Source organism: Perissodus microlepis, chromosome 10 (assembly GCF_051167445.1).
Source record: "Perissodus microlepis isolate ML-2025 ecotype Zambia chromosome 10, ASM5116744v1, whole genome shotgun sequence".
Classification (NCBI taxonomy): Eukaryota; Metazoa; Chordata; class Actinopteri; order Cichliformes; family Cichlidae; genus Perissodus; species Perissodus microlepis.
In genome coordinates this window covers 29,233,171-29,245,755 of record NC_140470.1, presented here as the reverse complement: position 1 = coordinate 29,245,755, position 12,585 = coordinate 29,233,171, and positions in this window count along the sequence as shown.

The window sequence follows — 12,585 nt, the reverse complement described above, 5'->3', positions numbered from 1 at the left end:
GGAAAATAGTAACTAATCATTTAACAGCAACAACTCAATCTGAGCTTTTAAAGTCATGCCCACTTAAATAGTGACAGTGATATGACAGTGATATATACAGTAATGATAAAAAGATGGCTTGTCTATACTAGATTATGTAAAAATGCTGTGATATAAAACCAATTTCATCGATCTAAGTATACTTTATAAATAAAAAAACTGCAAATTATGTGTCTTCTTTCCAGTACAAATATTGTAAAACATGAGTTTGTGTATTTTTAATATAACATTAGACGTTATTATTGTATATTCTGATTCAATTTGGTGCAAGAAGGTGACCTAATGTAGGTCATGACAAGAATTTGATTGCACTCACACTCTTTGTGAGCACTTCAATACAAAGACACACACACACACACACACACTGTGATTTTCTTGCAACACTTTGCATCCTGTAGAGAATGCAGAGAGGAAGTGATTGAATAATTCAGCATATTTCCTGAACTGTAATGGCCTTCTGCTGATGTGGTGTGGTATTCAGTGATGGGGTTAAGTGCTGTGTGTACTCAGGCAGCCATGCAACCAACCATCCATTCATCTATCCATCCAGCCAAGTTGGGTTAGTCTTAGAATATTTCAACCATAAAGCATAGAAACTGGGACATTATGAGGGGACTGGGACATCAAACTGTGAAGCAGACTTTTAGAAAGCTGTAAATATATTTATATTTATATTAAAATTATATATATGGGGCTATTTGTATTTGCTTCCTCCATCTAAAACAACGCTACCATTTGTAATCAGACAACTTCCTCTTGTTTTGAGAGTTCAGTCACTGCAGACCCGTCAGACAAGGTTTCTTTCCCTGTTGTCTTTACTGCCAGCTGGCCCACTGGCCAGGTAGCTGTTGTGGCAGTTCTTGATATAATTCAGCTGCTTCCCCAGAGAATATCATGTATAGGACAGTGGGACAAACTCCAGCTCCACCATCCTAGACCGCAGCTGGGAGCGCCATATCTCATTTTGCTCTGGAGATCCGCCACAACCCAGAGGGTCGTTGTGGTTAATGTTTAGGTTAACTTTGTCTGCAAGGTTAGGAACTCACTCACAACTAATAAAATGCATTATTTGTTTCATTGTGCATGCACCTCCTTTCATGGTGCATGAAAATCTGTGCATGTAGAAGTGCATCATTTGGGTACAGTTTAAAGTTTAAATAGGATTCTAGCTAAGCAACAGAAATGACAACATCAAAGCTTAGAGAGAGAAAAATTTGGGAAGTAAAATCTCCAAAAGAACATGCTTGATGTCACTGCTGTATTTTGGGACAAAGCGGGAAATCCATGGCCAGAGCATTATTTTTAGCCGTTTGGTGCGGGAAGCAGGATGAGAAAGGAAGGCAGTTGTTAGATATTAGCAAACCTTATGGGACTCGCTGGGGTTCCCACTTTCCCACAGTCTGAGTTGAAAAACGCTGGACTGGATGGAGGCCCTGACAGCTGGCCCCGCTAGGGACTCTGGGTAACAGACTGCCCACTGCTTTCACAGGAAGGAAAGGTCAGAGTGTAAACACACACACAAACACACCAGCATCCACATGCCTGTCTGAAAAGTCCAAATTGGTCTTCTCAGTGTCTGTTTAACAGTTTTTAACAGCAATTTTTTTAGTTGAACATCTTCACTGACAAATTATGAGATTGACACAAAATTGTACACCTTTAATACCCTTTTACTTACTTACTTACTGCTTTTTATAAAGCACTATGACACTGTGCAACTTAAGTCAACCAAATACCCTCAGTCCAACAACCAAGCCGTGATTGTGCAGGTGCAGTACATGCACAGATTGTGTGCACTGGATTCTGTAATCAAGTAGCTGATTAAACCATGTTAGAATGATACACGCTTTAGGTCAAATATCATATATGGCAAACTGTCTGCAGGTGCTAGGACCTGGATGCTAATGCTGCTAGCCATACCTCATAGGAGGACTGCACCTTTGAGACAGTTTTCTTAGGCCTATACCAGAGTATTTGACGCCTCCTGTTGGTATCAAGGAGAACTTTTCTTTCTGCAAACATTCAGGATGGTAGAAAAGGGTTCAGAGAAACACAGGCATCAAAAAAGCCTTTCAGTTATGACCACTAAATCAGATCTGCATGGGAGTAAGATTTAAAAACCTTGATCAGTGACTTTTCTGTAAAACAAATGCCAGAAAAAAAGTCAAGATTTTATCCATTTGTTTGTTATTTGAACAATAAAAATTTCAATAAAGGTTGTCATTTTTGCCTGCACCAAATATTAGTTTGCTCTTTTAGAAAAGTCGACGTTCCTGATGAATTATTTGATTTATCAGCTGCTGTGAGAGAAAGAAGAAAATTCTCAATCGTTTGTGGAGTTTTAGCTCCCTCTTGTTGCCATATTGGCACATGACCACCACATTCAAAGATATAAAAGGTCCCTTTTGGATGAAAGAGAGTGTATAAGATAGAACACATTTTATCTGTACATAAAACTGCTTTGATATGGGAAAAAAGTCAGTAAAAGCACAGTGCAGAAGAAAACAATACAACCACAGATAAAAGCTGCTGCATGAAATCAAACCACCACAATAAGTAAAATCACAAAGACAAGTTCACTACATTATTTTTTTGTTTTCCTTTGTTTTCCGTTTTTTAACAGAATAGGATAGGTTAGCTATTTAGCTACAATCCTAAATACATTTTAGGATAAAATTACTAGTTATCTATTATTACAATTTTATCATTTTTACTTTAAAAATATCAGTTTGAACCCATTCAACCCCGACCATCTACACACCTTCATGCAACTGAGCAAACACATGATCCTTAATGCTTCTTGGTCAATTTGGGAATTCAGTGTGTGACCACAGCTTTATTGTAGTATTTCAGTGTGCACGCTATACTAATTGGCCAAAAGTTTGTGGACAATTTTCAGCTTTTTTTGTTTGTGTGTTGGATGTGTTAATTTTTTGTCACATTGCAAAGGCAATAGTTATCCTGGAAGAGAAAATATAAGTGGACTGAATGACATGTTTTTGTTTACCAGCTGTTCTGCTTCATGTGACCTGCATGAAACAACATGAAAATAAAACACTGGGTAATGAATCTAAGATTCAAGGTCTCGATAAATGTTCCTTCAAACCTTTGCTTGACCTAGTCATGCTTTCCAGAATGATTAGAAACAGATGTAGGAGGGTTTTTTTCTTTCTAGTATTTGACTGCTGGTTGCGGTGCCATCTGACACCCTAGGGTGTACTACAATGTCAGTCCATGAGCCAAGCGTCAACCAACTTCATGGTTGCAACATCACCGGCAATCCCATTTAATCCCCCCTGCAAATTCCTGTGGGCTAAAAGCAGAATAGTGGAGGCTGTTAAAGATTGTCCTCCATGGTTTTGGAGATGGAGGAAAATAAATCAAATTATAAGGTATAAAGTTCGAATTTTGATTTATGTTTGATCAAATTTCAGTTCCCATTTCAAGTCTTAAACCATATACCTCCCCACAAGCTATAAAGCAGTACAATATTTTAAGCTCAGCTCAGCGTTTGTCAGCCACAGCAGAACCAAAAGGTTAAAAGGAAATGATTTCTTTTTTCTGACCTGGTTAGTTATCAGTAAAGGTATCGGTACTGCCGGTCCCAGGTGTTCTGTAAAACCAAGTGAGCAACAAAGTGCAGAGAGCACAAAAGTTTATATAACCTCTTCCATTCACCACAGAGCGACTCTCTTTAATAATAAATAGATGCTCTACTTTCCACAATGAGTTTAGGCAATTGAAGAGGGAGGGAAAAAGAGACACAGAGCGTTAGAAAGAGTAGAAGAAGAGAACCAAAAGAAAAGCACATTCTCTGCTGAGGGAGACATAAAGAGGAAGAAAATAGAATCCTTTTAAAAAAGAAGGTAAATTTGCTTGCAAAGGAAAGAAAGACGTAAAAGGAAGGAGGTAGAGGGTCAAAGTTAAAGAAGGGTGAATAAGAAGAGGTGGTATAACAAAGGAAAAACATTCTGATGAGAAAAGGATAAGCAATGTAAGAGAGCAGTTAGTGGCCCAGAGAAGATCAGCTGAGAATTCCACAGAATGGAAACATTTGAGGAGCTACAGAGAATGTCAAAAGGAAGAAGACTGTTAGAAAGTAATGGTAGAAAAAATGAAGGGTAGAAGTGGTGTGGACAAAAAAGCAAAACAGCAAGAACAAAGGAAATAAAAGAGGAAACTGTGCTTAATCATTCTGGAGCTTTTGAGTTGATGCAGTACTATTTGTGACCACACGGTGTCAGTATTGGAGCACTATAATGATTATTTGCTGGAGGAGTCAGAAGGCCTAGCAGTGCGCTACCCCTGCTGCAGCCAGGAGTTAAAGGCCTTAGAAAAAAACGTGAAGCAGGGGGCTGTGAGACAACCTGCTACAAGCCCGGCGAGCTAGCTTCAGGGAGCTCTGGCTTCCTGGCAGCAGTTTTGGTAAAATTTATACCTGTGCAGTGCTCTCCCAGCCTTACAGAGGCCATTTACCTTTTAACTCACTGTCTTCTAAATGGCTCAGGTTATAATATAATTTTTGAGGACTCCAGCCAGAATTATTTCACGCTTGGAGATGTGGTGTATGATGTCTGACACAGTCTGGAATATTTTTCATCAGGTTTTGTGATTCATTTTGCCTCCAACCTCCACTTTTTTCAGCCTCTACTTTAGGTTTTTCAGAAAACTACTCTTTTCTTATGGGACCCCCCCATTCAGGCATGAATTGCTATATGTATCCAGCCAGAGGGTTTTTCCAATATTTATTCACCCACTAGTTGATAAAACTCTGTTTTAGTGTTTAAGCTGAGTTTTATTTTTAATTCTTTACATAATCGACATCTTCGTTTTTGAAAACTTGACTTGCGGGATGATTTAGCAATCACAGTGTAGCCACACACTCAGGCTTACTTCTTATTTGACTCTAATCATGGCATACATTTACAAAATAAAAATGTTTTATTAAATAAGAGTTAAAGAGAGGAAGTGATCCCAGAAATGCATCAAGTTTGGCTTGAGTTACAGATCAAATGAGCCGATGGGTCATTTTCCCATCGATTTCTATACAATCAGATCTCTTCCTGCAAACAAAAGAGTCTCCCCCTGCTGGTCTAAGACACTTATGTGCTGGTGTCACGTTTCAGAGACGGTAGCTATGGCCATCTTTCATATACAGATTGTGACTGTACAACAGTTTTAGCTTCAGATTAACTGAATTTCAGGCTCAGGAAAAGATCATTCAGCCCTCAAGGTTGATTAAGTAGCTACTTTAAAAGATCAGAACCCACAACGCTTGAACTTTATAATCATAATTAAGTCAGGCCATCTTTATTTAGCACATTTTATAAACTGAAGGACTCAAAGTGCTCACCGGCCAAAACCTGTTTGGAAAAACACATAAAGCAAAGCTTATGAAGCTCTAAACCAATCAACAAAGATTATACAATAGTTCATTTTGATGTTCCTTGTGATTCCTCTTAATTTATTTATCTGCTTACTTGAAGGACCAAAAAGATTCAACTTCAAGGAAAATGAAGTTGTTGTGTCACTACATGTGCTCTTACACAGCTCTGTGTCAGGTAGATTCCTGCTGCCAGCACCTGTAGAAGCAGAACATTTAAAAAAGGGGGGTTACTAAAAACTGTATTTATGACCTCTGAACCCAAAGTGATGGCTTTCATTGTGATGCTCTCTCTCTTTCTCTCTCTCTCTCTGTCAATACACACAGCAATACATGTGTGGATTGCAGCAGCAGAGTCCCAGGCTGATCAATAAGTGGCACTGAGGGAGGTTAGTTGTCACTCATCCAGTGTCTGACAACTGCAGAGGAGAAGGCCTGAGCCTGTGATACCCTCACTGGCTGACTGTCTGTCAGGCTGATTGCTCTGAAGTGTGGTGTGGCAGCGCACCATTGTATCTGTCGCCTTGATCTTTTAACATTTTGTCTGTTTGCTGGAGCAGGTGGTTACTCACTGTTTATGAGTCCGACTAGATTTTATGTAAGGATAACTCACTGCTCATGCACCTTTGCCACGAGGGCTTTGGATTGAAAAATCTGTGACTTCCTATAGATCACATTTTTAACAGACTTTTGATCCTTTAAAGCCTGAACCTTGAAATAATTGAATGAGAGTTCACTTTCTTTTAAAAATAAAATAAAATAACGTGTTTGTTAATCTTCTGACAAAAAATAAAATTAATATTTGCATAATTTGCAAATATTAGTTTTAATCTGTAACATTTCCTGAATCCAGCATTTTTTTCTTTACATTTTATACCTTAAAAATTAATTTAGGTTTTTTTGGGGGGAATCATACTCATAATGAAAGGATTCATGTATTAAATATGAAACACTAGCTGTTATTTGTTGCCTCTTATTATTATCTTTATTTTTTTGTTGTTGTTTGTTTGTTTTCTTGTGAATTGATTTTCTTCATTATTGGTTTCATTGTGTTATTCTCTTGGTACATATTAATATTTATTTATTAGGCATTTGTTAATTATATTGATATTATTCTTTTAAATTTTGCATTTTGTCTTTTTTCTTGCTCTCTACTTTCATTTTTATCTTTTTGGCTCATTTTTAAAATTTAGCGTTTTGCTTTTGCTTGTCTGATGAGGCACTTTGTAAACTCTGGTCTCAGGTGCTTTATAAATTATAATTATTATTAATACAGCATTATGTACCATATGCAAGTACACAAATGCAAACAGCTCATAAACAGTCACCCGCTCACAGACCCAGACTTCAGCTATTATACAGAAAGGTACAAATAATTCATGAATGACATCAGTATGAAGACAAGTTAAAGCAGATTGTCTTCAGATTATTTGTAGTACATAAAGTATAAATTGACCGTAGACAAACATTACCTTTTGAGAAGAGTAAGCTGAACAGACTGACTGCTGCTAACGACACCCTTTACTAACATTTCCTGCTGGCACACATTTACTGTATGTAGGATAGAAGGATAAATTGTGTGTGAGAGTGTGATGACTTTGGTTGAAGACTTCAGCGAACCACAGTGAGAGCTTTTATCCACAAATGGAGAAAACTCGGAACAGTGGTGAACTCCAAGAACGCGCCAAACACTCATCCAAGAGGTCTCACAAAAACCCAGGACAGCATCTAAAGAACTGCAGGCCTCACTTCGGTTAAGGTCAGAGTTCATCTTTTAACTATAAGAAAGAGATGGGGAAAAATGGCATCCATGGGAGAGTTACAAGGTGAAAACCACTGCTGACCAAAAACAGCACAAAGGCTCATCTAAAATTTGCAAAAAATATTCTGTGGACTGACATGATAAAATCTGGACTTTTTAGAAGATATGAAGCTCATTAAAAGCATTTCATGAAAGGGAACATCATACCAACAGTCAAACATGGAGGTGGAAGTGTGATGGTCAGGGGCTGCTGTGCTGACACAAACACAGTTACTGGGTTTAGGGGGAACTTATTTTGTTCTCATATGTCCAGATAGATTTGGATATCTTTTGTCCTTTAATAAATAAAATCATGGGTGCAGTAAAAAAACGTGCATGAAAATCCTTCCTTTGTCATCTGTCAAACCCAGATCAGTAAGAGCAATGCAGGCAGAGGTGAAGAGGAAGTCAACGGGGAGGTTGTCACACAAACTGACAGAAGGTAAACTGGCAGGTGAACATACACAGTGTTGTCAGCTAACTGGAGAAGCAATGAGATGGACAAAAAAGCATTTGGGAGGCCAAGCTGGAAAGTCAAAGTGACAGGCAGAGAGAGAGAGGAGGAAGTCGAGCGTTGATGCAGGAAGACAGACGAGCGCGCACAGAAGAAGCATCAGTCAAACAGAAAGCAGCAGCAACATACACATGTGTTGATGCGAGAAGCAAAGCAAGCCGTCCTTTCCACCCGTAGAGGCGGGCCTGCCTCTGAAGTTGTGGCGTTGAGGTGAGGTGTCTCGCTACAGGGAGCTTCTGATCCGCCGTGGAGGTGGAGTGTTAACGCTAACTTCAATGCAGCCAGCTCGAAGCTCCCTGGTGCAGCTCTGCCAGGAGGCTTCAAAGGCTGCTCCGGCAGCCAGATTTCAGTGATATGTCTGCCTGATAGCTTGATATTCAAAAATATATTTGATTTTTCTCACAAATGATCAAGTGATCAGATATTGCCACAGGTATCAAAACATTTTAGATAGAACAAGTCAGAAAATACCTCACTTACAGTTTGTACACACTAACACAGTTTGTACACAGATACACAGTAACAGATTTTGATGCTTTTTTCCTGTTAGATGCAACTGCAGAGAAGAAATACTACACAATCACAACAGTTTGACCTGAGATGACAAATTACATTCAAGGGGATAACAGATGATAACCAGTCCACACTCCCATCAATGCTTTATTGTCATTAATGCTAAAATTAAAAAAAATATGGACTCAAAACAGGGCAAGCTGGTACAAACACAATGGATACAAAAGTCATCAGATCGTGAATGAATAGATGAACCAACAAATCCTGCATTAGGACAAACTCCTTAATCCACTTTAGGGAGAAGAGTAATAATGCACGGTGAGCTCAATCAGACAATAATGTGAGAGAAAAGAAGCTCATTTGCATTAAGGGAGATGTCTTTAACCTGTTGGCATCAATGATGTAAAGAAGTGTTGTTAGAGTCTTCTTACACCAGCAGACAGGAAACCTGTGATTGGATGGATGCATGAACATGTGCTGAAACTGATGCGAGCCTCTTAATGAACTTGTGTATTTTTGTGAAACTCTCCTAGCGCTAAAAAAAGGATGCGTTTTATAAATGGGACCTTACTCTGTAACCGTTACATCAGTGCTGCAAGACTGTGGATAACCCTCTCGGCTGCTTTGCAATGTAGATTTCGGAGCCATTTCTCCTCACCTGGGACAGTCTTACCCCGCTAACCTAAAACACGTTCCCACCAAATAAGCTGCACTCCAGGCATTAAAAGTAGAGAGTGAAATTAAATATTGTGAGGTGAGGAACGAAAACATGATCTTACGATGTTTTTCCACAGAAACTAGCTCCCTAACTCACAGAAAGATGTCACGAAGATATCATGATATTTATTGAATTTCAGTTGATTTTCTGGTATATGTATACAGACCTACTGTCTTTATTACGCTGGCCTTCACCAAATCTTGAGAAGCTGTTATAATCAAGGCGGTGATATTTTCAAACTGATGCATTAGTGGAGTCTTAATTGTGAGTGAAATGGAGCTGCTAAGTAATTCATAATCATGTGTCACATACTTATCTCAGAGTTCTGGGCACAGAGTGTGGCATGCGTCAGAGCAGACACACACACCAAATCGGAAAATGTAATTTAACGAGAGAATAAATTACACATCGCTCATGTTGCTTTTTCCAAACTCACAGCCAACATTACTTTCTGAAAATCTCCATGGCAACACTGAAATAAAAAAGAACAATGAAAGTTACATGTTGCAAAAAGGTATTACCTGTTTTGAGCTAAGATTATTTATTTATTTATTTATTTTGTGTACAGAATACACAGTATTTTGTGTTGAGGCTCCCAGGCAGGATTAATTCTCATCTTTACTGCTGTTGGCACTTAAGGCTGCATGTTTCTTGTTCCTTAACTTAAAGCGAATTAAAGCTGGGAATAAAAAGGAGGCGAGCGGGTGGTGTGAAAAAGGAAGGAAGTAAAGTTTCTGTGCAGTGGGGGGAGCTACTGTTTTCTGAGAGACGGCGCAGATGGCGGGGAGAAAGAGTATGTTTGTGCAATAAAGAGGTGTCTGAAATCAAATATCAGACGGATTTATTTATTTTGCAACAAGGAGAGGGAGACAAGAGGGCTTAAGAAATTGTTGGGGGAGTTTTCAGCATTAAGGTACTGTACTGGGAGATGTCAAGGCCGGAGAAATTTGAGAACACAAATGTAGAAGAAAAAAGCAGCTCTTTATATATTTTTTTCATTATCAATCCTCAAAACAAATATTTTTTTTTCTTCTGTGGGGAGGGGAGGGGAGGGTTGTGGGTGGCTGATTTTTTTCTCTCTCTTTTCTCCCTCTCTTTTATTTTTCTCTTCTCTTTTCTCCTTATTTTTCAACAGATGTAAAAATGATTGAAATCCCAGCAGGCCTCATTACTGTGGTCCTCCAGAGAACCGGGCTGGGGCTTAAGGTCTTCAAGTAACGATTGAAACATGATTTGTATTAAAGCCAACGATCTTCCTCGCCAGAGCATCAAATTAGCAAGAACCTCTGGTGAAGAAAAGAAGCGATATAACCAAATTGTAATTGTCTCTGATGCCTCGAGCCACGGATGGCATTACTAGCTGAGACATAGGAAAAGCTCTCAAGGAAAGTTTACTTGCAGACAGTGCTGTGTTTACTGCTGAATGTATTTATTGAAAATCTTCCGAGTTTTTCTTAATATCATTTGATCTTTATTAACCAATAAATCAGCTAAAGGGGGGTTGTTGTCAGTAAAGTCTTTAATACATGGAGGATACAGAACAGTGGTGTCTCTGTTCGAATAATTAAGACTTTGTTAATGAGTGACATTTAACCTTACAAATCCCACCTTTTACATGCAGCATAAGAGAAGGTTATTTCACTCAGCATTATATCCATAAGTCACCCACTCAAGAGTTGATGCAGATACTGTATAATATACATTATTGAAAAACATGTCATTATCTCACAGTGATTATCTTAATTATCTGATCTTTAAAGCTCTTATTTTGGACATTTTACCAATCAGATTTAGGCTATGGGAACAGATCAGCTATTCTCCTCCAGCTCTAAAACTCTGGCAGTAAAAGTTGATGGCTTCCACGATTGCATTATTGCAAATGTGCTTCATATTTTGCTCTCCACATGAACTGTTTACCTGTATGTAGCTGAAATAAGACGTCATAATAGAACTACAAAACGGTTAGTACCAAAAGACTTATGTTTTGGCTACGTGTTCTGCACATTCACCTATAAAATGCACATTTCTAGAGGTTACATAACATAAAACAATTCAAAAGGTCTACAACCCATTTGCTCATGCACAGAAACTTTTTAGTTACAGTAAGATTTTTTAAAATAGGGTGAGTACAGGGAGCACTTTTAAAGACCTTCTATGACTCTGTGGTGGCATCCGTCTTTTTTACAGTGTTGACTCTGGCCAAAATAACATCTCTGATGGACAGAGTCTCCCACCCCATGCATGTAAATGTTGCTGAACTGCAGAACTCCTTCAGTGACAGACTGCTGCATCCTAGATGCATGAAGGAGCGTTTCCGCAGGTCCTTCCTCCCTGCAGCTGTCAGACTGTACAATCAAAACTGCTCCCAACAATCATAGATGTTTACATCTGCGCTGTAACTGCAATAATTTAATCAACCGATTCGCACTACAACCTGGGTTTGCCTCTTATCTGTAGTTAATTTTATTTAATTTAATAACTGTACAATACTCTGTTTATAGTAACCATTGTCCTTAATGTAAATATGTAAGAAAAATTGTGTATGTTTCTGTGTCCTGTTTGTTGTATATGTGTCTTTCTGGCTGCTGTTACAACCAAATTTCCCCTTGTGGGACAATTAAAGGATTATTCTATTCTATTCTATTCTATTTATTTTTCTTGCAAGGAAGCCACTTTTCCCATTTATTTGATTATTGTTTAAAAATGCCATTAGACCAATGCTACCTGACTAAAAAGGCACTTTTTCATTTCCCTGTGCAGACTTTTACATTTCATGAGCCTAACCATGCACCATGACATGGAGTATACCTATCCTTCACTGCACATCACTGCACAAAAGAAGAAGCTCAACGTCCACATCTAAATGCAGGCAGAAGCAGAGTTCAAACCAAAGAGTCGTTTATTTGGCCGATTAATGTCCCAAACATGCATCCACAACAGAGGCAGTAAGCAAAGTAACGAGAATCCTGGAAAATCCAGTGAAACATACAGTCAGGCACCAAAAAGGACACCACAACAAAGGACACATGTAAACTGAGATCTTAAATACTGTTAAAGACACAGAAGGCAAGGGGGAGTGAAGACCACTGGGGAAAAAAATAACAGCTGGACTAAATCTGAGCGAGTAAGACAGTAACTGTTGCAAACTGGGTCAAAGTAGGTGACAAGGGGGAAGTTCACTCAAGACGTTTAGAGACTAGTGGGGTGGTACAAGGTGGAATGAAAGGGAGTGACTGAACGAAGAGCCGCAAACCTCCCACGACAGCCTATTCGTAGTAATAGCAGGACTTTGACAGTGTGAGGGCCATCAGGCACACAGAATTTGACATAAGGAAACTTTATAATGGACCGCCCCAAACCAGAATAAAATTATGGAAATAACCTGAAACAAAGAACCAACAGCTCAATAAAAAAATATAAACTAAGATCACAGTAAACACACAAGGAAACAACCAGATGACCTAATGATAAACAAGTCTCAAAAACCACAAAACTCAAAGACCTGGCACCATGACACATCTTTGGCCTCCTTACACAAACAGAGTCAGTCCTTGAGTCAAAATGATTAATTAGCACTATGAAGAAATGAATTCTGTTCCATATCAAACATCTCATTT